This window comes from Microcaecilia unicolor, chromosome 7 (genome assembly GCF_901765095.1).
Source record: "Microcaecilia unicolor chromosome 7, aMicUni1.1, whole genome shotgun sequence".
Classification (NCBI taxonomy): Eukaryota; Metazoa; Chordata; class Amphibia; order Gymnophiona; family Siphonopidae; genus Microcaecilia; species Microcaecilia unicolor.
In genome coordinates, this window is record NC_044037.1 from 34,915,527 (window position 1) to 34,936,109 (window position 20,583).

Sequence of the window (20,583 nt, forward strand, 5' to 3'; positions counted from 1 at the left end):
TCCTTTGCCCTTTATCATTTCCGCTCCATCCTCCCTCCTTACCCCTCCCAATCTCTCTCTTCCTTTTGCTTATCCTACCTTTGTTGCCCCTGACTTGCTCAACTCACTCTCCTCAATAACCCATTTTTATTATGTTTACTACAACTTATAATATTCTCTTTAAAGACTTTGTGATTGTAATTGTATTTACTATGTAAGCCGCAATGAGCCTGCAATGTGTGGGAAAACGCGGGGTACAAATGTAATAAATAAATAAATAAATAAAATAAATTCTATAATGGAATCTTGGCACCCAGGTGCTGTTATAAAAATTGACCCAGTTAGAGCCCAGAGAAGTCCATAAAGAAGTCATAGTGAGCTGATTGCTGCTTAGTGTCATTACTGTCATTGTAAGAAAGTGCAAGGGTGAAAGACTAAGAGGTCCTTTTACAAAACTGCAGTAGAAAGTGGCCGTAGCGCGCGGGAAAAACCCACATAAGAGTGCGCTAAGACTATTTGTACTGCAGTAGTAAAATGGCTGATTTCTGGTATTAATGGCCATGCGCTAATGCCGCTATTAGTGCACGGCCATTAAAAACAATTACTGCGTGAGCACTTACTGCCACCCATTTTGTAGGTGATAAAGAGGGGCATTTTCGATACGATGCCTAAATCTGAATTTGGTCGTTTTACACAAAACGTCCAAATTCTGAACAGGAAAGAAGGTAATTTTCGAAAAACAAAAATATCTATCTTTCTTTTCGAAAATACTATGGACATTTAGATGTTTTGTGATTTGGACATTTTTTTTTGGTCCATTTTGAAAAAAAAAAGACATCCACGTGTAAAACGTACAAAATCAATCCATTGGGATGTTGGAGGAGCCAGCATTTTCAGCAGACTGATCCCCCTGACATCCAAGCACAGCAACAGGGCACCCTAGGGGGCACTGCAGCGGACTTCATAAAATGCTCCCAGGTACACATCTGACCATTGCTCCCTTACTTTGTCTGCTGAGCCCCCACAAAACCCACTACCCCCAACTGTACACCACTACCATAGCCCTTATGGGCGAAGGGGGCACCTTTATGTGGGTACAGTGGGTTTCTGGTGAGTTTTGGAGGGCTCGCAGTTTCCTCCACAATTGTAACAGGTAGGGAAAGGTAGGAGGCTGGGTCCACCTGTCTGCAGTGCACTGCACCCACTACTAGACTACTCCAGGGACCTGCATGCTGTTCTGATGGACCTGAGTATAACATCTGAGGGTGGCACAGAGGCTGGCAAGTAATGTTTTTCATCACATTTTTGGGGGGTGGGAGTGGGTTAGTGACCACTGGGGGAATAAGGGGAGGTCATTCCTGATTCCCTCTACTGGTCATCTGGTCATTTAGTGCACCTTTTTGTGCCTTATTCGTAATAAAAACAGGTCTAGCTCAAAACGTCTACGTTTTAGTCCTGGACGTTTTTGTTTTGTTCCATTATGGCTGAAAAATGTCTAAGTCTTAGGAACGCCCAAGTCCTGCCCTGAACAGGCCCCTGAAACGCCCCCTTGAGATTTGGACGGACTTTCGATGGACTTCATAGTAAAACGTCTAAAAATACTTTTGGAAAATACTGATTTGGACGTTTTTGTGAGAAAAGCGTCCAAATGCAGAATTATGTCACTTTTTAGATGCTTTTCTCTTTTGAAAATGAGCCAGAAAGGCTCATACTGTAATTATGTATTAATCAGTTAGCGTACCATATTGTAGATGCATTAGCACAGACACACCCACTCTCCACCCCATACACACCCCCTTAACCAAAAAATAACAATTATTGCTCAGCGCACGGGTAGCACATACACATTTGGGACTTACTACAGGACGACTGAGCACATCCCACGGTAAGCCTGTTTAAGTTGCGGTAAGCATGCACTAGCACTTACAAAGCTTTTCAAAAGGGTCCCTAAGAGATGAACACGTAACCAGCTGGATCCGGATAAAATTAACTGAAAACTTTGTTTAATCATCTTTATCTGGAATCAACCAAATCTGCTCAACCTTAATATCTGGCCTAAAGTTATCATCCAAAGTCTTCTGATTAAGACCTGAATTACCTGGACAACTTTAACCAATCAGTGCTCCATATCAGTGCTTGTCTGCAAAATGAAATTGACTTAAACATGCCTCTAGTGAAGTGGCACAGTCAGGACAGATTTTTTTGGTGGGGTTAACACGAGTGGGCACTCAGCAGTGTGGATGTTGACACAAATTTTGGTTCTCGTTTGCCTGTGCTGCTACTGCTGACTTGGTGGGCTAGACTGCAAAGTGGAGGGACCATGACCCACGCGGCTATGTCCCTGCTCCAGTGCCACCTTTGTTTGGCTGGATATATTTTTTGTCTGGGGTTTTGTATGAATAGCATCAAAAGTTAGCTGGACAAGCCAATTAAATATTGATCCTCGAGGAAGGCAAATAAAAACTGAGAGACATCAGATAATATGGCTATATCTGTAATGTGACTCAGCAGTTCCACTAAGGTATTGAAGGAAGCAAAGAGCCCCTTAAAAGTGGATGTATCTAACTCAGTGTGACTTCTCTGTTCCTCTTCTGGTTGTACCTGACATCAATTAGAGAAAAGGCACACTTTGGGATAATGAGGTTTATCCCTACTGAACTGAGGTTAATACTGTTTGAACAGTTTGGAGAGGCGAAGCCACATAACTTGGTATAAAAATGATTTACACAGAACTTCCAAAATAAACATCTAACGAAGCTGTGTTTTTTTTAAACATGGGATCAAATAATTTTCATACAAATTTTCAGATAAATCGAGCCCTATATGAACAAAAATCCAGTTTCTCAGACAACTGGGTTTCTACGAAACCAGTGTTATAATGCAATCAAGGCATTGCAAGATTGTCTGAAGACAATTTCCTCTTAGTTGTTTGTAAATAGACTTGTCCTTAACATCAAGACGATAAGATTCAAGATTTTAAATCACTCTAACTGTTCTGATGTTCCCTTGATAATTATTTTTAAGGATATACATATTGGGGGCAGTTCTATAACAGGGCATCACAATTTGGGTGTGCCAGTAGAATTCTAGTATAAGTCAGGATTGATGCGCCTAATGGAGACGTCTATAGCAGGCGTAACTTACATAGCAACATAGTAAATGACGGCAGATAAAGACCTGTACGGTCCATCCAGTCTGCCCAACATGATAAACTCATTATACATGGTATGCGATACTTTATATGTATACCCGAGTTTGATTTGTCCTTGTCATTTTCAGGGCACAGACCGTAGAATTCTACCCAGCACTGTTCTTATACTAAAATTTCTGAAGTTAACATCAAAGCCGCTTAAAATTTAAACTCCAGCCCACCCATATTTATTCAGTCGCCAATCAGCATCCCCTCACATCCTCCAATCCCTGACCTCTCTTTCCCTAGCAACAGCCACCAAACCAAATCCTAACTACTATTCACACTCAACTCTATTTCTCTCCCCCTTTCCTTCCCTTCACTTTTAACTATATCACTAACCCCAGTTGAAATCAAACACCCCCAACAACCCCCCCCCCCCCCCCCAATCCTTCCCAATTTCACCACCCCTACCAAAAACTTTAAAAATTCCGGTGTGTTGGACTTCCTAACAAACGCATCTGAAACTTTTTAAAAAGAATCGGTTGAAAACAATAATGTTGTACAACAAGATCTTTCCACTCTAAAACAGAAGACAGAAGCTCTTGTTAAAGATAAATTAATGATCCATCGCAAAATTGAGCAGTTTGAAAATTATAATAGACGCTTAAACCTGCGTTTGCTGAATTTTCCAAGATCCTTAGAAATGGATAATATGACATTGTTTAAGAAGTACCTGGTTGAAATTCTTCAATACTCTCCAGAGTCTCTTCCTCCAGTTAATAAAATGTACTATTTGCCTGTTATAAAAAAGTCTGGGAGACTGAAGGAAACACAGGCACTACAGAATCTAACTGCTCTTCTAGAACGATCTGAAATTGAAATACTTGAAAGAAGAACATTACTTGTATCGTTGGTTTCTGAACAGGATTTAAATTCAATAATGAAACTTTACTTTAAAAACTTTACAAAAGTCTCCTTGGGTGATAGAATATGGATATACCCTGATGTGGTAAAAACCACACAGGATAGAAGAAAAGCTTTTCTTTCATTTAGAGAGGATACTCGAAATTTGGGCGCACGATTCACCCTGTCTTATCCGTGCAAATGTTTGGTAACCTATTTGGATAAAAAATATGTGTTTTTCGAACCTGAGCAGCTGAAGGTCTTTTTAGAAATGAAGAAAATAACCAGATAGACTCTGATGTTAAGAGAACTTGGTTTAAGGAATGTATAAGGAGGAGTAAATCAGGCCTTTTGTTTGTTTACTATAAGTTACTTTAGACTGAAATCCACCAGATTTTTCCTAACGCCCCCACAACTTGTATATTGGTGGTCTAAGAAAGAGTACTGGAATTTTCCTTTCTTCTTTTAATTTAAAGGAGATGATATTGTATATTCTTGGAAACTATATGATCTGTTTTTCTTTAGCAAGAATTTATCTTGTATTATATTGAAATTATAAATAAATAAATTTTAAAAAAATCCATTGTTATCAGCCCACTACTAAGATTAGTTGGCCTCCCATAATTTACTCGGCCAACTAGCACCTAACATTCGGTGCTAAGTTATAGATGAGTGGGGTTGTGGTGTCTCAGAAAGTTTGTAGTTTAATTCCAATCTTTCTATGGTGCCTTACGTTAAGGAAGTCGTTAAGTCTACTGTTTCTATGCTCTGCTCGTTAAGATGGCTAGAGTCATTAGTATCTACCAATAATTTCAGGCTGGTTTTGTAAATTTTAGTCTTTTTTTTAAAACTGAATTCTAAGTTTAATTCCAACAAAATAGAATCCAGAAATTTGCACCATAATAGATAAGACAGAAAAGAAAAAGCCTTAACACTTAAGTAAAGGAAAATTCGATGTTACTTAGCCCCCATTATAAAGAAAAAAGAGACAAAAAAAAAAACAAAGAAAATAAGAAGCAATCAGCAAGATTTAAACAAATCTGTCTAGTGGTAATAATAAAGACCAAATTACCCCCTATATACTCCTTCTTTCTGGGCTTACTGCAAGCCACCAGTAAGGCCTTGCAGCTAATGTAGTACAAAACCACAAGGCTTTTGACTAGACATTATTTTTTTTTTTTTGTTACATTTGTACCCTGCACTTTTTCCCACTCATGGCAGACTCAATGCGGTAGGCAATGGAGGGTTAAGTGACTTGCCCAGAGTCACAAGGAGCTGCCTGTGCCGGGAATCAAGCTCAGTTCCTCAGGACCAAAGTCCACCACCCTAACCACTAGGCCACTCCTCCACTCCACTCTTTAACAGTGCATTTTTTCTAGCAAAAAAGGTGCTGGTACTCAAATGCCAGGTCACCCTTCAGGGGTCAGTGATCACTGAGGGACCCACCCCAAAATAGCCAGGCCCCCTGCAACCAGTCACAGAATCTATGAGAAGGCAGAATTGGGGTGTAGAGCCTGAGCTCTTTCATTAAAACTTGGGGACCATAGCAGACAAAATGGAAAAGGTGCCGGTACTCAGTACTCCCAAGTACTCCCTCAAAAAAAGCCCTGCTCTTCAGTCATATTTCTCCACAGCTTCCTTTGTTGCAGTGGCTGCCTATTTTAGTTTTGATTCACTGATCTCTTCAGAGTGATTCACCTTTATATTTAAGTTCTGTACTGAAAACATCTTTAAGCCAAATTAGGCCTTACATTCAGAAGACACCCAGCACCTTCCTATCCTTTCATTAACAAAAATTAATTTTGCAGAAACAAGGAGTAGCTCTCCTCCTCCAGAACAGAACCTACTGAGCAGATTAAGCTGACAAACGGAACTCATGTTAACGATGGTCATTGCGGAATAGAAGATTTGTACAGCAGAACATTTCAGAAAAGATTAAAAATCTGTCAATTTAAGCTCTGTGTTTTGATGGCAGCTAATAGTAGTGGTGCTGCTTTTCTGGCAAGAAGATAAATGTGTCGTTAAATGTTCCTATTTTATTTTTTTGTTTTATAATGTTATTGTTGATCTATTTTATGGCAGGGGTGTAGCTGCTATGGGGTCAGGCCCCCGTAAATTTGGCCCTGGCCCCCCCCTGCCTAAGCCCCTCTCAACCCCCCCCCCCCCCCGCCAACGCCGTCTGTACCTTTGCTGGTGGGGGACCCCAACCCCCACCAACCGAAGTCTTCTTCCTGCGTTTGGTCCTGCTGCACGTACAACGTGCAGGATGTCAGATTCACAGAAACAGAACAAAGCCCTGCAGATCGCAAGGCTTTGTTCTGTTTCTGTGAGTCTGACGTCCTGCACGTTGTACGTGCAGCAGGACGTCAGACTAAGAAGAAACCAAACGAAGGAAGAAGACTTCGGCTGGTGGGGGTTGGGTCCCCCGCCAGCAAAGGTACAGATGGCGATAGATGGCGGGCGGGTCGAGGGGGGGGGGGTCAAACTTGTTGGAGGTGGTGCTGGCGGGGGGGGATGTCGGCGATGGCGACGGGGGGAGGTCGGCGGCACCAGGGGGAGGGTCTAAAATGTGCCCCCTCACCTCTGGCCCCCCCCTACCGCTGAACTCCAGATACGCCCGTTTTATGGATGTTATTTTGTGACCCATCTAGATGTTTCAATGGGCAGAACGTACTGAGATCCAATTCCCATTTCATCAACATGAATGGACACCTCTGCAGTCAAAGCAGAACCTACCGGTGTTTCCTTACAGTTTTCAATAGAAAACCTGTTTCACAGCAGTGCAATTCTGATCCTCACGAGAATAGCATTGACTCTGGGAAGAGCGTCCTCGTTCCTATCTAGCTGAGCAAGCTTGCAATCTGTGCAGATGAAACATTTAAATTCAAGATGGCAGATTCCTGGGATCTAAGTAATTTTAGCTAATTTATTTCTATATAAAACTTAAAGAAATTTACTAATTGCAATAAGGTAACTGCGTGATATGTGGTTATCTTAGGATAATCGCATCCCTGTGGGATCAAAGGTACTCAACTATACTTTTTTTGCTTTGCATCTCCTCAGGGGTGTAATTATCTCATGATAACAATACACCCCACCCCATTGTGCCTTATTGCTTAATTAGCTACTGCATGAAATATAGTTCTGTTTGTATCAACTTTATGACTACAGTAATTGCACTGAGCTGCAGGTCGAAAAGGGGGGAAAAATAGATGAAATAACTACATATATTTTGAGTAATCATGAAAATATCCATTAAGGGATTAAAGTGAAAACCATTCTACTCCCGCTGATCATGTTCCGTAATGTGAAATTATTTTACGATCCTGATGAATGTAATTAATGAGAATGGTTGTTAATTAGTTACACTAGCAGGTGGGCCATACAAAATGTGTGTGTGCTTAAGGATGATACTGTGGCATCCTGATCAAACTGAGTTCAGCCTTGCTTCAACTAGACTGAGACAATACGAAATTACAGTCTATTTGTGGCTTAAATTGCATTGTATTCTAGCAATGAGCATGCCTTTTTAGGGTACAGAAGAACAAATATACACGTATGCATGTAAATCAGCAAGCCACCAGCCCTCTGCTCAAAATCTGCCCCTGAACACAACTTCACCCAGACTGGATGCACGTTCTGGCTACTGTGCTGCATCCTTTAACACTGGGGTCATTCTTAAAGTAGGGTGGACCAAAGGTCTTCTGCTGCAATCAAACAAACGAAGACTCAAGAGGATAAAAGATGTAAGCAATTTATTAATACACAAAGGTCACTAATAACAATGATCCAAATAATAATAAGAAGAGTCCAAAATATAAGTTCATTAAGAAGCGTAATCATAAAAAGATGACCTCAGATGTACTCTGACACAGAGCCGTGTTTTGACGATAAATGCCTGCATCGGAAGTCAAAGTGTCTGAGAAATTTAACATGCAACAAGATTCTGGATACTGCACATACCCCCATAGCATAAGAAATAATAGTTATACTAGGTCAGACTAATGGTCCATCTAACCCAGTATCCTGTTTCCAGTAGTGGCCAATTCAGGTCACAAGTACCTGGCAGAAACCCAGATAGTAGCAAGATCCCATGCTATGGATCCCAGGGCAAGACTATGGACATTTCCTCCAGGAAACACTTTTTTAATCCCAGATATGCTTTCCTCCATGGACTCGTAACTCAAGTTTCAGATGTTAGGGATCCTTGCACATCTTTTATCCTCTGAAGTCCTCGTTTTTTGATTATACCAGAAGTCCATTGGTTTCCCCCCCCCCCCCCTACTTTTTTTTTTAATATCGTTGACTTATCACGTATTCTTTTTTTTATGTCTGGTAATTGTAAAAGTGCCATTTTCCACAATAAGCTGTCCCATGTGTACAAAAATGCCAGTACAGAATTATCCCCTTTGTCTCTGATATGGCTAAGTGACTACAACAATTCACAGCAAACTTAATGCCTGTAGTGCATTCACTCTGCAGCCCTTCATCTCTCCCTACACTCCTTCCCTAGAACTCCGTTCGCTAGGCAAATCTCTCCTAGTTGCGCCCTTCTCCTCCATCGCTAACTCCAGACTCCGCTCCTTCTATCTCGCCGCACCTTATGCCTGGAATAGGCTTCCTGGCTGCCTTCAAATCCAGGCTAAAGGCCTACCTGTTTGGTGCTGCTTTCGACTCCTGACTTGTCACTTTTATCTTATCCTTATGTGTCCTTCTGTCTGTCTGTCCTTCCCTTCTCCTTTTTGGTCCTGTCTGTTTGTCCTGATTTAGACTGTAAGCTCTTTTGAGCAGGGATTGTCTTCTTCATGTTCAATTGTAAAGCGCTGCGTACGACTGGTAGCGCTATAGAAGTGATTTATAGTAGTAGTAGTAGTAGGTCTTGCTTCAAATAACTGAGCTGCCTGTTAACTAGTCGAGCCTGTGTGCAGGATCCATAATACGGTACAGTTTAGGGAGTGAAGGAGTAGTCTATTGGTTAGAGCAGCAGGCCGAGAATGAGGGGAGCCCAGTTCTAATCCCCTGTAATCTTAAACCAGTCGCTTAGCTCTCCAATGTCCGAAGTGCAAGCTTAGATTGTAAGTCCTGGGGATAGGAAAATACCTACTACTACTATAAATCATTTCTATAGCGCTACCAGTCGTACGCAGCGCTTCACAACTGAACTGTACCTGAACGCAACTTACCTTGAACTATTGAGAAAGGTATGAGCTAGAAATTCATTCACTCGTAACATCCAATATTCTCCTCCATAAAACAGACACTGAAAGTGTTAATACTAGAAATGCAATTATGTTTCTAATTAGCAGCACAGAGAGTTTAACAGCTTTTATGCATTGCCAGGGTATCTGCAGCACCCCAAGGTGTTTAAAGCAGCAGGTCCGCATGTTCTTCGCTTTAATTTTGTTAACCATAATTGCAAAGAGAATTAAAGACTTGGGGGCATGTTTACTGTAGTGTAGTAATTTTTTTGCACTTACTGTGCTGAAAACCAGTGCTAAACTCCTAATTTTTTTCTCTGGCCTAAATCTACTCCTTGTTTTTCACCCACTTTTTATGCTCTGTGATACCCCGGGCGGGGGGTTGAGGATGGGCCTGCGAAATAACACAGCCGGACAAGGACAAAAGGTATATAAACAAAAATAAGTGGTTTATTAACTAAATTCTGAAGCCTGTTATGTCACAGGGCCAGGAACACAAGGTGAAACGCCACTGTAGTTCAATAAATACAGTCTCAAGAAGGCCTCTGGCTGGCAGGCCCAAAACACAGTCTGTGGCTGGTGGGGGCTGCCACGCCCCAAACGCAGCCTGTAAGCTCTTCTCGGTTCTTCTCCAGGTTCCAGGTCTGGCTCCAGCCAGAACTCAGACCAAGGCTTGCTAGTCTCAAATCAGGAAACAAAAGAGGCTTACCTCAGCCAGGTCACGATCATTATACATAAGCTGTAATGGCATGTGCTGGGGCTCCCGTTCTTTCTTTCCTGGGCCTCTTTAACCTTAGTCTGGCCCTGCCTTTTAATTATACTTCCTGGTACTTACCCCTCCCGGCTCTCTTCCTCCCGGGGTGGGACTAGCGACATTAAGGTGGTTCAGGCTATCGGAGGGATCCTTCTTAAGGGTGAAGGGGCAGTGTTCCATATACCCCATCACAGGCTCCTAAATTTAAGAGTTTAGTGACATTTTGAGTATAAATTTAGGCACTCTACCCTGGTAAATATATCAGACTGTTTAAATTACTAAACTGCCTGACACTATCCATATAATTGAGGGCTGAGTTAGGGGTGAGGAGAGAGAGTTCTAAAAATTATCCAGATTCAGCGACATTTAGATGCTAAATGACTTGCCTAAGCTAAATGGATAGTGCTGCTGTGGTCACTGGCCAGTGTTTGATGCTAAATATACAGATTAAGTCAAATGCCAGCACCAGCATTTAACTCACGCAGTGACTATGCCAGCAGCAAATGGGCCTATTGTATATTATTTTACTAAGTCGCAGCATGGAGGTCGTGAAAGTCATTTTTTAGCACTAGAGGTAGGAGCGAGTGGTGTTCACTCCTGTCCCCATCACTCTGCTAGACAACCTGGGGGAGGGAGGTTATTCTGACTGGGGAAGAGATGTGTGTGGGAGGCGGGTTGCTTATGTGTTGAGGGGCTGGGAAGAGGGGTTTCTTACTTTTCGGGGGGGGGGGGGGGGGTGAGGGATTGTTTGAAACACTTCAGGGCAGTTTGGGGGGGGGGTGGGGATGTTGCAGCTGCACCAGCCCTTTACTGCACTGTGAACAGTGCAGCTGCAACCACACTATCAGCAATGCAGTAAGGGTAGGGTTACCATACGTCCGGATTTACCCTGACATGTCCTCTTTTTGAGGACATGTTTGGGTGTCCGGGCAGGTTTTGCCAGTCCGCCTGTTTGTCCGGATTTCTGGACAAACGGGTGGGTGGGCGGCGGACCTCTCCTAGCCTCCCCTCCCCTTCCCTTACTTACTATCTACTGCCCTGGTGGTCTAGCGACCTCTTTGGGACAGGAAAGAGCCCCCTCTTTCCTGCCCGGAGCGCTGCCCTTGCCCTGCATCCTGTTGCTGTGTGACGGTCTCGGGATTCAAAATGGCCGCCGAGAGTTGACGCGGCCTCGCGAGACTTCAACTCTCGTTGGCCATTTTGAATCCCGAGGGGGCTCTTTCCTGCCCCGAAGAGGTCACTAGACCACCAGGGCAGTAGATAGTAAGTAAGGGGAGGGGAGGTGACAGGGGAGGGGAGGGGAATATGTGACCCAGGGGAGGGGAGGATACGGGGGGCAGGGAAGGGGAATATGTGACCCGGGGGAGGGGAGGTGACGGGGGAGGGGAATATGTGACAGGGGGCGGGGCGAGAGCGAGAAAGAGCAGGACGAGGATGCGAAAAGGGCGTGGTGTGGGCAGGGCAGGGGGCGCGACATGTGTCTTCTTTTTCAGAGGACAAAATATGGTAACCCTAAGTAAGGGGGGTCATTCTAGAAAGTGGGCACCAACCTTTATGCACCAAATATGCACACATATGATTAGAATACCAGCATATATGTGTGTAAGTGAACACACATGCATATAAATGCAAACATTTCACTAAATAATAGTGCTATTTTACAAGTAGATGTGCACATGGAAGGAGCCCTTACACCAGCTCTGGAGCTCTATGGATAGTGTAAGTTCTTATGCCTAAGCTATAGGAGCAAATATACCTGGTTAGGTCGGTATTCTATAAAAGTAAGTATGTGCCTTTGTTCCTTTATAAAGTGCAAGCCTAACTGGGAATATATGTTGGATGAGTGTCCCAAAGCCAACCTAAGTTAATGAGGAGTACTGATCTTACAAAATTAAATTGAATTATATTAGTAAGAAACATAGTAGCAAATTGTGAGAAAATGCAACTAAAAAAGTAAAAAACAAATTATTAATATACCTCCTAATTCTATAAAAATTGCCAAAAATTGAGTGCATAAGTTTGGGTGCACAAGCAATTTAATTGAATAATGAGCTAATTAGCACCAATAATTGGCTTTTTAACAAGCAATTATTAGCACTAATTAAATTTAATTGGCCTTTATGTGCATAAATTTAGGAATAGGATCCATGCCTAAAATCTACGCGCAATCTGAAAAAGGGGGCATGGAAATGAGAAGGTCATGCACGTAATGGGGGAATTCCTAAAATTAACGCATGTTCTTATAGAATAATAGAGATACACACCTACTTTAGGCACATACATTTGTATCACATGTCAACTGGGGAAAATTTCCGAACATTAAAAGCGCGAGTCCCAGGCATAAGTACTATTCTATAAACTGTGCCTAACTTTAAGTGCGGCTTATAGAATAGCATTTTTCAGCGATGATTTTTTTGTTGGTGACATATTTATTTATGCATTCTTGTATCCCACTATTATCTAAAAACAAATTTCGGTTCAAAGTGGCTTACAATTTACATTTTGGTAGAGTTAAAATAGCGTTGTGCAATGTGGAGAGGGCATCTATAGTTCAAGTGGTTATTCATAAGAGATTTGAAGAGATAGATTTGAAGAGGAAAAGTTAGTGGTAGCTTTTGTGTTCAGTTGTAAAGTTTTGGTGATGTTTATTCATATAGTTTTTGAAGAGGTAGGTTTGAAAGGAAGGCAACAATATCTTTGTGATTAGCTGTAGAATTTTTTTGAAGATGTAGGTTTTCATTTCTTTTCTGAACTGAGAGGAGATTTGTGATGCTTCTTATGGATTTTGGTATCGAGTTCCACCATTTGGAACCCTGCTGTGTAGATAGTTTTGTAGTTGGGTAGGTGTAGGAGTAGGTAGTTTCTGTTTACGGGGCTGGCATTTCTTGAAAATAGTTCAATCATGTTAAGCATATATTCAGGTGCCATTCCAAATAGTATCTTGAAGATTAAGGTGCTCGCTTTGAAAAATATTCTTGCCTTGACTGGTAGCCAATGTAGTGTTTCAAGTAGTACAGTTGCTCTTTCGTATTTCAATTTCTTGAAAATCAGTCTTGCTGCAGTGTTTTGGACTGTTTGCAGCGATTTTAGTGTGTTTTCCTTGCACTCTACGTATGCTGCATTGCAGTAGTCTAGTTGCAATGGTATCGTTGATTGTGCCAATATCGGGAAAGACTGTCTAGGGAAATAGTCTCTTATTCTTCTCAGTTTCCATAGTGTTCTGAAGCATTTTGATCTTACTGCTGATATTTGATTGTCCAGTATTAGATGTTTGTCAAGAATGATTCCTAGTATTTTAAGTTGTGTTTCGATGTGATATGTTTGTTGGTTGACTGTGAATTTTTGGTAGGATCTGGGGTTGTGTGGGCTAGATAGTACTAGGAATTTGGTTTTGTCTCTGTTCAGTTTGAGTTTGAAAATTGTTGCTCATTCTTCCATGAGGTCCAATCCTTTTTTAATTTTGTCCTGTATGTTTGTGATATTGTTTTGGAAAGGTATGAAGATGGCGATGATGTCTGCATATTTAAATGGGTTGAAACCCATTAATTTCATTAAATCTAGCCTGCAATGTATAGGACCCATGACAATTATGGTGAATATATCTCAGAAGAAACAGTAAAGCTCTGAAGAATCACCGCTGATGGTCCTTTATACACTCCAGAGAAGTGATTGGTTTCATATAACTCTTTTGACAAACCCCTGGATTAAAGAAGGATGTCTTCTTGGTTTAAGCCTAAATTTATAAGCCTAACTTTTATGCTCCTAAATTAAGATGAATTTTCAGCTGAAAACTTAAGCTCCTAAATCTATGTACTATTCTGGGCCAAATTTAGAAGCATGAATTTAAGAGTTTGAATTTGGGCCTACATTTATTGTAGAATATGTTGAAGCAACTCAAAGGCTACCCATGTAACCCAAATTTCATAAAATTCGCCAAAAATTGCCTGCACAAATTTGAATGAGCGCCCAATTTGTGTGTGCAATTTAATTGACTAACAACCTAATCAGCACCAATAATTGGCCTTTTAACAAGCAATTATTGACACTAATTAGATTTAAATGTAAGAACGGGATCCACACCTAAAATTTATGCATGATCTGAAAAAGGGGGCATGGAAATGGGAGGGGTCATGGGCGTAAAAAGGGCGTTCCTAAAATTAACGTATGTTCTTATGGAATAACAGGGATACACACCTAATTTAGGCACACAAATTTGCACCACGTTTCAGTTGGTGCAAATGGTTGCACCTAAAATAAGCGATTCCCAGGCGTAAGCGCTATTCTATAAACTGTGCCTAACTTTAAGCATGGCTTATAGAATAGCACTTTTCCAGCAACAATTTACAATTTTTTTGGCGCTATATATATATATATATATATATATATATATATATATATATAATCTAGCCCATAAAGTACCACGATTGGGAGGGAAGGAGAGAGAATGGAGTTCTATGTACAAAGGCCAAAAGCAAATAATGGTAAAATGCGGTCTTCCCCACTTCACAGCTGTTTCAGTGACAACCTAACAGTAATCTAGATGGACTATATCCAGCTAACATGAAACTAACGTCATTCACCTTGCCTGCTGGGTCCTGCACTGAGAATTTCCACCATATAACTGCTGGCTTGAGCCACTGTACACTGGCCTCTTCGGCTCAGAGAAAATTGGTGTCGACAGCCTCCTGAGCACATTTTAATAATCAGCCTGATCATGGGTGCATGGCAGCTGCTCGACTGATGGTGTTAGACAGCGAATAAAGAAAGATGCCAGCAGTGCCCTCAGATCTGACATAACGAGGGAACCATCAGTCATTCGGCTAAAAGGCTCGTAAAGGCTCCATCAGCTGTGACACAGAAGTCTGTCTTATGCAAAGCTAATGAGTACATGTGGCAGTGTTAGCATTCTCTTCAGACAGTAACAAGTTGTAAGTGATCTGCATTTTAGATGAAAATCTCCAGTGAAAAGCAAGGAATATGATAAGCAGCCTTTGCAACAGTGACAGAAAGCTACTGATGTAGGGGAGCAGGCAAAAATGACTTAGGTAATATCAATCAAGCATCTGCAAACCAATAATGCTGGTGCAAAACGCATGGGAGCACAAGTCAGGATGACAAATAAGCAATAAAGGAGCCTATTCACCAAAACACGCTAACGATGCTATATGTGGCACCTAAAATTAACGCACGTTTGGCAATCACGCCTGTGTATTCTAAATACCACACGGTATAGAATACGCTATGTGTAAATCTATATGCGTCCATTTACGCCAACACAAAGCTGATGTAAATCCCTGCGCGTATGTTTACGCGCACTGGCCCATATTTTATAACAACAAATGTAGATTTTGGAATGCCCAAGAAATGCCCACTTCCATGCCCCTAACCACGCCCCTTTTTGCCTGTGCATGTTAGCATTTAGACACATCTATATAAATAAATCTCACCTGAAACATTCTGAAGCTCTGAAACTCACTCTCTGTGGCAGGGACACTCACTGTCACTCATGCACCACTCACTCTCACTCATAGACCCGCCCTCAGCCACGCCCCTTCCGCACATAATTCCCAACCCCAATGTTCTAAATGAAGCTGCCACTTCCGTTTTTGAGGTGGCAGAGACCAAAATTTTTCCCCATGAGTGTCTGCCCCTCCCTCGCGTCCGAACGTGATGACATAGGAGGCGGGGCTATGACACTCAACGAATCCCCAGTTCCACCGCCCTCCGACGCTCCACCCCCCCCTGCCCAACGCACACCGACAAACAGCAACCTACACAGACCCTCCACCCTCCCGACACACAGCGACAAACACCGACCTACGCAGGGGGAGGAGTGCCATCCGACCAGCTGATCCGTCGCGATCCTCACGCTGCAGCCCTCCAAAAATTTACGCGCCACCTGCGCCCTCCTGCGCCCTCCTGACCCTGCCGTGAAAACAGCTGATGACCCACACTGCCGTCCTGCGCCCTCCCGACCCTGCCGTCCAAACAAAACACCTGACGACACTGCCGCGATCCTCACGCTCACACCCTCCAAAAAACAACCAACGGAAGGCCGGACAAGCAGGAGGTAAAACAGGTCAGTGCTAGCAGGCAGGGGGAGAAGTCGCGAATAACGCCGATCAAGTGGCACGGAGGGGGCACCCCTGCCACACACTCTCATTCCCACACACACACACACTCTCTCTCTCTCTCTCTCTCTCTCTCTCTCTCACAAACACACACACTTGCTACCTCCTGTTTCATCACACACACTCTCTCACACACACAAACACTGACACACTCTTTCTCTCTCTCTCTCTCTCTCTCTCTCTCATTCTCTCTCTGACACACACACTCCATCTCTCGCACATACTCTTTCTCAAACATATACTCCGAGGAAAACCTTGCTAGCGCCCGTTTCATTTCTCACAGAAACGAGCCTTTTTTTACTAGTAAGTACATATTGTAAGTAATGCCACACTGGGAAAAGACCAAGGGTCTATCGAGCCCAGCATCCTGTCCACGACAGCGGCTAATCCAGGCCAAGGACACCTGGCAAGCTTCCCAAACGTACATGTTATTCCTGGAATTGTGGATTTTTCCCAAGTCCATTTAGTAGTGGTTTATGGACTTGTCCTTTAGGAAACCGTCTATCTCCTTTTTAAACTCTGCCAAGCTAACTGCCTTCACCACGTTCTCCAGCAACGAATTCCAGAGTTTAATTATGCGTTGGGTGAAAAAAAAGTTCCTCCGATTGTTTTAAATTTGCTACACTATAGTTTCATCGCATGACCCCTAGTCCTAGTATTTTTGGAAAGCGTGAACAGACGCTTCACATCCACCTGTTCCACTCCACATTACAGAACATGCTTAGCAATGTATGTGCATAAATTCTAAATTTTGCCAATGAATGCTCATTATTGCTTGTTAAGAGCTGTTAACAGCACTTGCACTTAATAGCTTGTTAAAACAATTTATCTACGTGTGTAGTTATAGAAGACACCTAGATTTACACACAGAACCGCACACTATATAGAATCTGGGGTACGGTTTGTAAATAGCCCCCCCCCCCCCACTGACAATAATGGGGCCAATTTATTAACAATATTCATTAGTATGTGTTATTTCCTTACCATGCTTTGGAAAATAAGCTCCAAAATTTCTCTTATCCTGGCTGTTCCAACAGGTGCCATCTTTGAATTAGCAAACTAATTGCAGAATGAAAACGGTGACTAGAATACTTTCATGTTTGCTAAACGTTCCAGTTCATTGAGGGAGAGGTTATGAGTGGAAACAGAGAAGCACAGAGGTTGCGGGCAGGTGAGCACCATGTGGGATACTCTGTCTGCCCACAAAATGCCAGCTGCTTAGTGAAATGCTAAGAGGTTAGTTCCTTTGAAAGTAGTAGACCTATCTGCTCAATACAGAATTCAGATTTGCAAATGAGTATTACTACTACTACTACTACTTAACATTTCTAAAGCACTACTAGGGTTACGCAGCGCTGTACAATTTAACATGGAAGGACAGTCCCTGCTCAAGGAGCTTACAATCTAAAAGACAGGTGTACAATCTAAAGACAATCTAAACAATCTAAAGACAAGTATGCAATCAAGAGGCACACCACTGCATTACTAAAATTACCAAATTCATTGCAATTCACATAATTGAAACACACACACACACACACAAAAAAGAAAATCTTAACAGTACACGTCTGACTATGTCTCAGTCCATTCCTACTATTCTCCAAACCTGACCACCCTAGCAAGACTTTCAAAGGACCCTGGAAATCAATTAATGGGAAAACGGGAAAGAAGATGTAAGAAATAGAGACGCAATTGGCAGTCATTTCGCTGCTTTGAAATTAGTTTCCAAAAATATGCATGCTTTGTATCAGGAATGGCTTCCATTGACCGGGCGAGATTTAAGTTAATCAAGGTTGGGGCAGTGTGAGCACAGTATCAGACATTGCCTGAGAGGGAGTCTGTTCTCATACATAGCATGAATTTGTTCTAATCCCATATGATCTGATCATATTGCATACAGAGCAGTGGCGTACCAAGGGGGGGGGGGCAGTGGGGGCAGTCCACCCCGGGTGCACGCCGCTGGGGGGGTGCCGCGCGCCTGTCGGCTCTTCGTTTTCATGTTCCCTCTGCCCCGGAACAGGTTACTTCCTGTTCCGGGGCAGAGGGAGCATGAAAACGAAAAGCCGGCGGCACCCCCCCCCCCCCCAGCGGCGTGCACCCGGGGGGGGTTTCGCCGTTGGATCGGGGTTTTTTTCGCCAGGGAGGGGCGTCGCACTGTTCCAGGGGGGGCGCTGCACCCGGGGGGCAGGGCGCATTGGCAATCCGCCCCGGGTGTCAGCCCCCGTAGGAACGCCACTGATACAGAGCAATCCTAATCAGCAGCTAATTCTGGCAGAATTGACCGTTTAAAATATTGGTGCAACTGCTTTTATGAAAGAGGAGAAGGTAGCACCCAGGGCTGCAGGGGGTGAGAGTTAAACATGGCAGCTTCAAGATAAAGCTTCGCTCTCAATCAAATTAACTCCCAAGTCCTTTAATTAATTTGATACTGCAACATTCTTCAATAGAATCCACTGCGTTACCTCCTCAATTATTTCTCTTTCCACCTAGTTTCTTTTTTTTTTTGTTTGTTTGGTTTTCAACAGAATATGGGGGTGGTAAACTTGAAAATGATTTCACCTGGCTAAATAAGCAGTTATTCAATTAAACTCAGATCTGAAATTCGTCATCCACCTTTTTGGGTAAAAGCACTTGTGCTCAGAAACAGAATGGGTAATTTTACGAGTGCAGAAATAGGGTTAGGATTTATGGTAATGGTGGAGGCATAAGGGCAGGGGGAGAGTCGAAAGACAATGCATGGGAATTTCAGTTTAAATATCTATAAACAACGTATGGTACAGACTTCATATTTTTTTATTTGAATATATGCTCATGTACTTTTATTTATTTATTTATTTATTACATTTGTACCCCGCGCTTTCCCACACATTGCAGGTTCAATGCAGCTTACGTGGTAATCTATATAAATAAAATCCCCCCTCAAATGTTCTGAAGCTCAAATCCCCCCTCAAACGTTCTGAAGCTCACTCCCTGACAGTGAAGCACTGAACTCCTGTACTGTTTGTAGGCTAGGCTATCACCCTCACTCATACACCCGCCCTCAGCCACGCCCCATCTGCACATAAAAAGCAACCTCAACGTTCTAAGGCTCACTTTGTGGCTTCAGGGTTCGTAAGTTCGAAGCTCTGTAACCACTTTTAGTAACCAGCTATCTGTGCCCCGCCCTCATGTCACAACGTTATGACGTCGAGGGCGGGTCATAATGAACACAAGTACACCAAGGTACGAAGCCCATTCTGTCATCTCTCTTTCCACTCCCCAACGCAGCCGTCATTCCCATACAGTACCTACGCGTCGCCCCCCCCTCCAAAATCCAACCCCCCCGTCTTACTCTCAGAGATGTCCGTGCACGTCACCCCCCTCCAAAAACGACAAACCACTCCCATCTGTCTCTCAGCCATGCCTCCACCCACGCAATAGCACTCCCCTCCCCGACATAGGCCCCGCCCATCCCCCTACGTGCATGGTCGCCCCCCCTGCAAAATCGCTAGCACCCATCTGCTACCCTCCCTTCCTCTTACCGGGGTCCCGGTGCAAGAACTGAGGGGCAAGGTAGCTCGCAAATTCTGCTGCCTTCCGTTGTCTTCGCTATGAGCTCTGTGCCCTGACTCTCTGGTCCCGCCCAACAGGAAATGAGGGCGGGACCACACAGTCAGGGCACAGAGCTCATAGCGAACACAACGGAAGGCAGCAGAATCTCCGAACTACCTTGCCCTTCAGTTCTGCCACTCCGTCTGGGACCCCGGTAAGAGGAGGGGAGGGTAGTAGAGGGGGGTTGCCGATTTTGGAGGGGGAGCCGACGTGCACATCCGCGGGATGGGCGGGGCCTATGCCGCCCATCGGAGGACCTTGCTAGCACCCGTTTCATTGCTGCCAGAAACGGGCCTTCATTACTAGTTCGAAATAAAAGTCTTATAATAGAAATTTCAAAACTGTAATGAAACATTATAAAATTGAGCTTGATAATGTAAGAGTAGGATAAGAGAGGGTAGAAAGGATAGGATAGTATCAGTTGGGAGAAAAGGGGTAAGGAGGGATGGGATGGAGGGATGGGATGGGTAGAAGGGGAATGGGGAGGTGGGGTAAGTAAAACTAATGATGTTGGTTTTATAGTATTCAATACAGTCACCCTGCTTTACATGCTTTATTCACTATTACTATTGTTGTTTTTATCTCTACTTCTAATTATTTGTTGTACATTATGAGGGGAATAATCGAATGTCGCCGGTGAAATAGGTTGCCGGCGATCTATTTTGGCGGCGGCGCAACAGCTGGCCGGAACCATATTTTCAAAAAAGATGGCCGGCCATCTTTTTTTTCGATAATACGGTGTGAGCCGGCGAAATGCCTTGGATTTCGCCGGGTTTGAGATCGCCACTTTTGTTTTTCCGCATTAATGGAAAAAACTGCCGGCGATCTCAAACCCGGCGAAATCCAAGGCATTTGGCCGTGGGAGGAGCCAGCATTTGTAGTGCAATGGTCCCC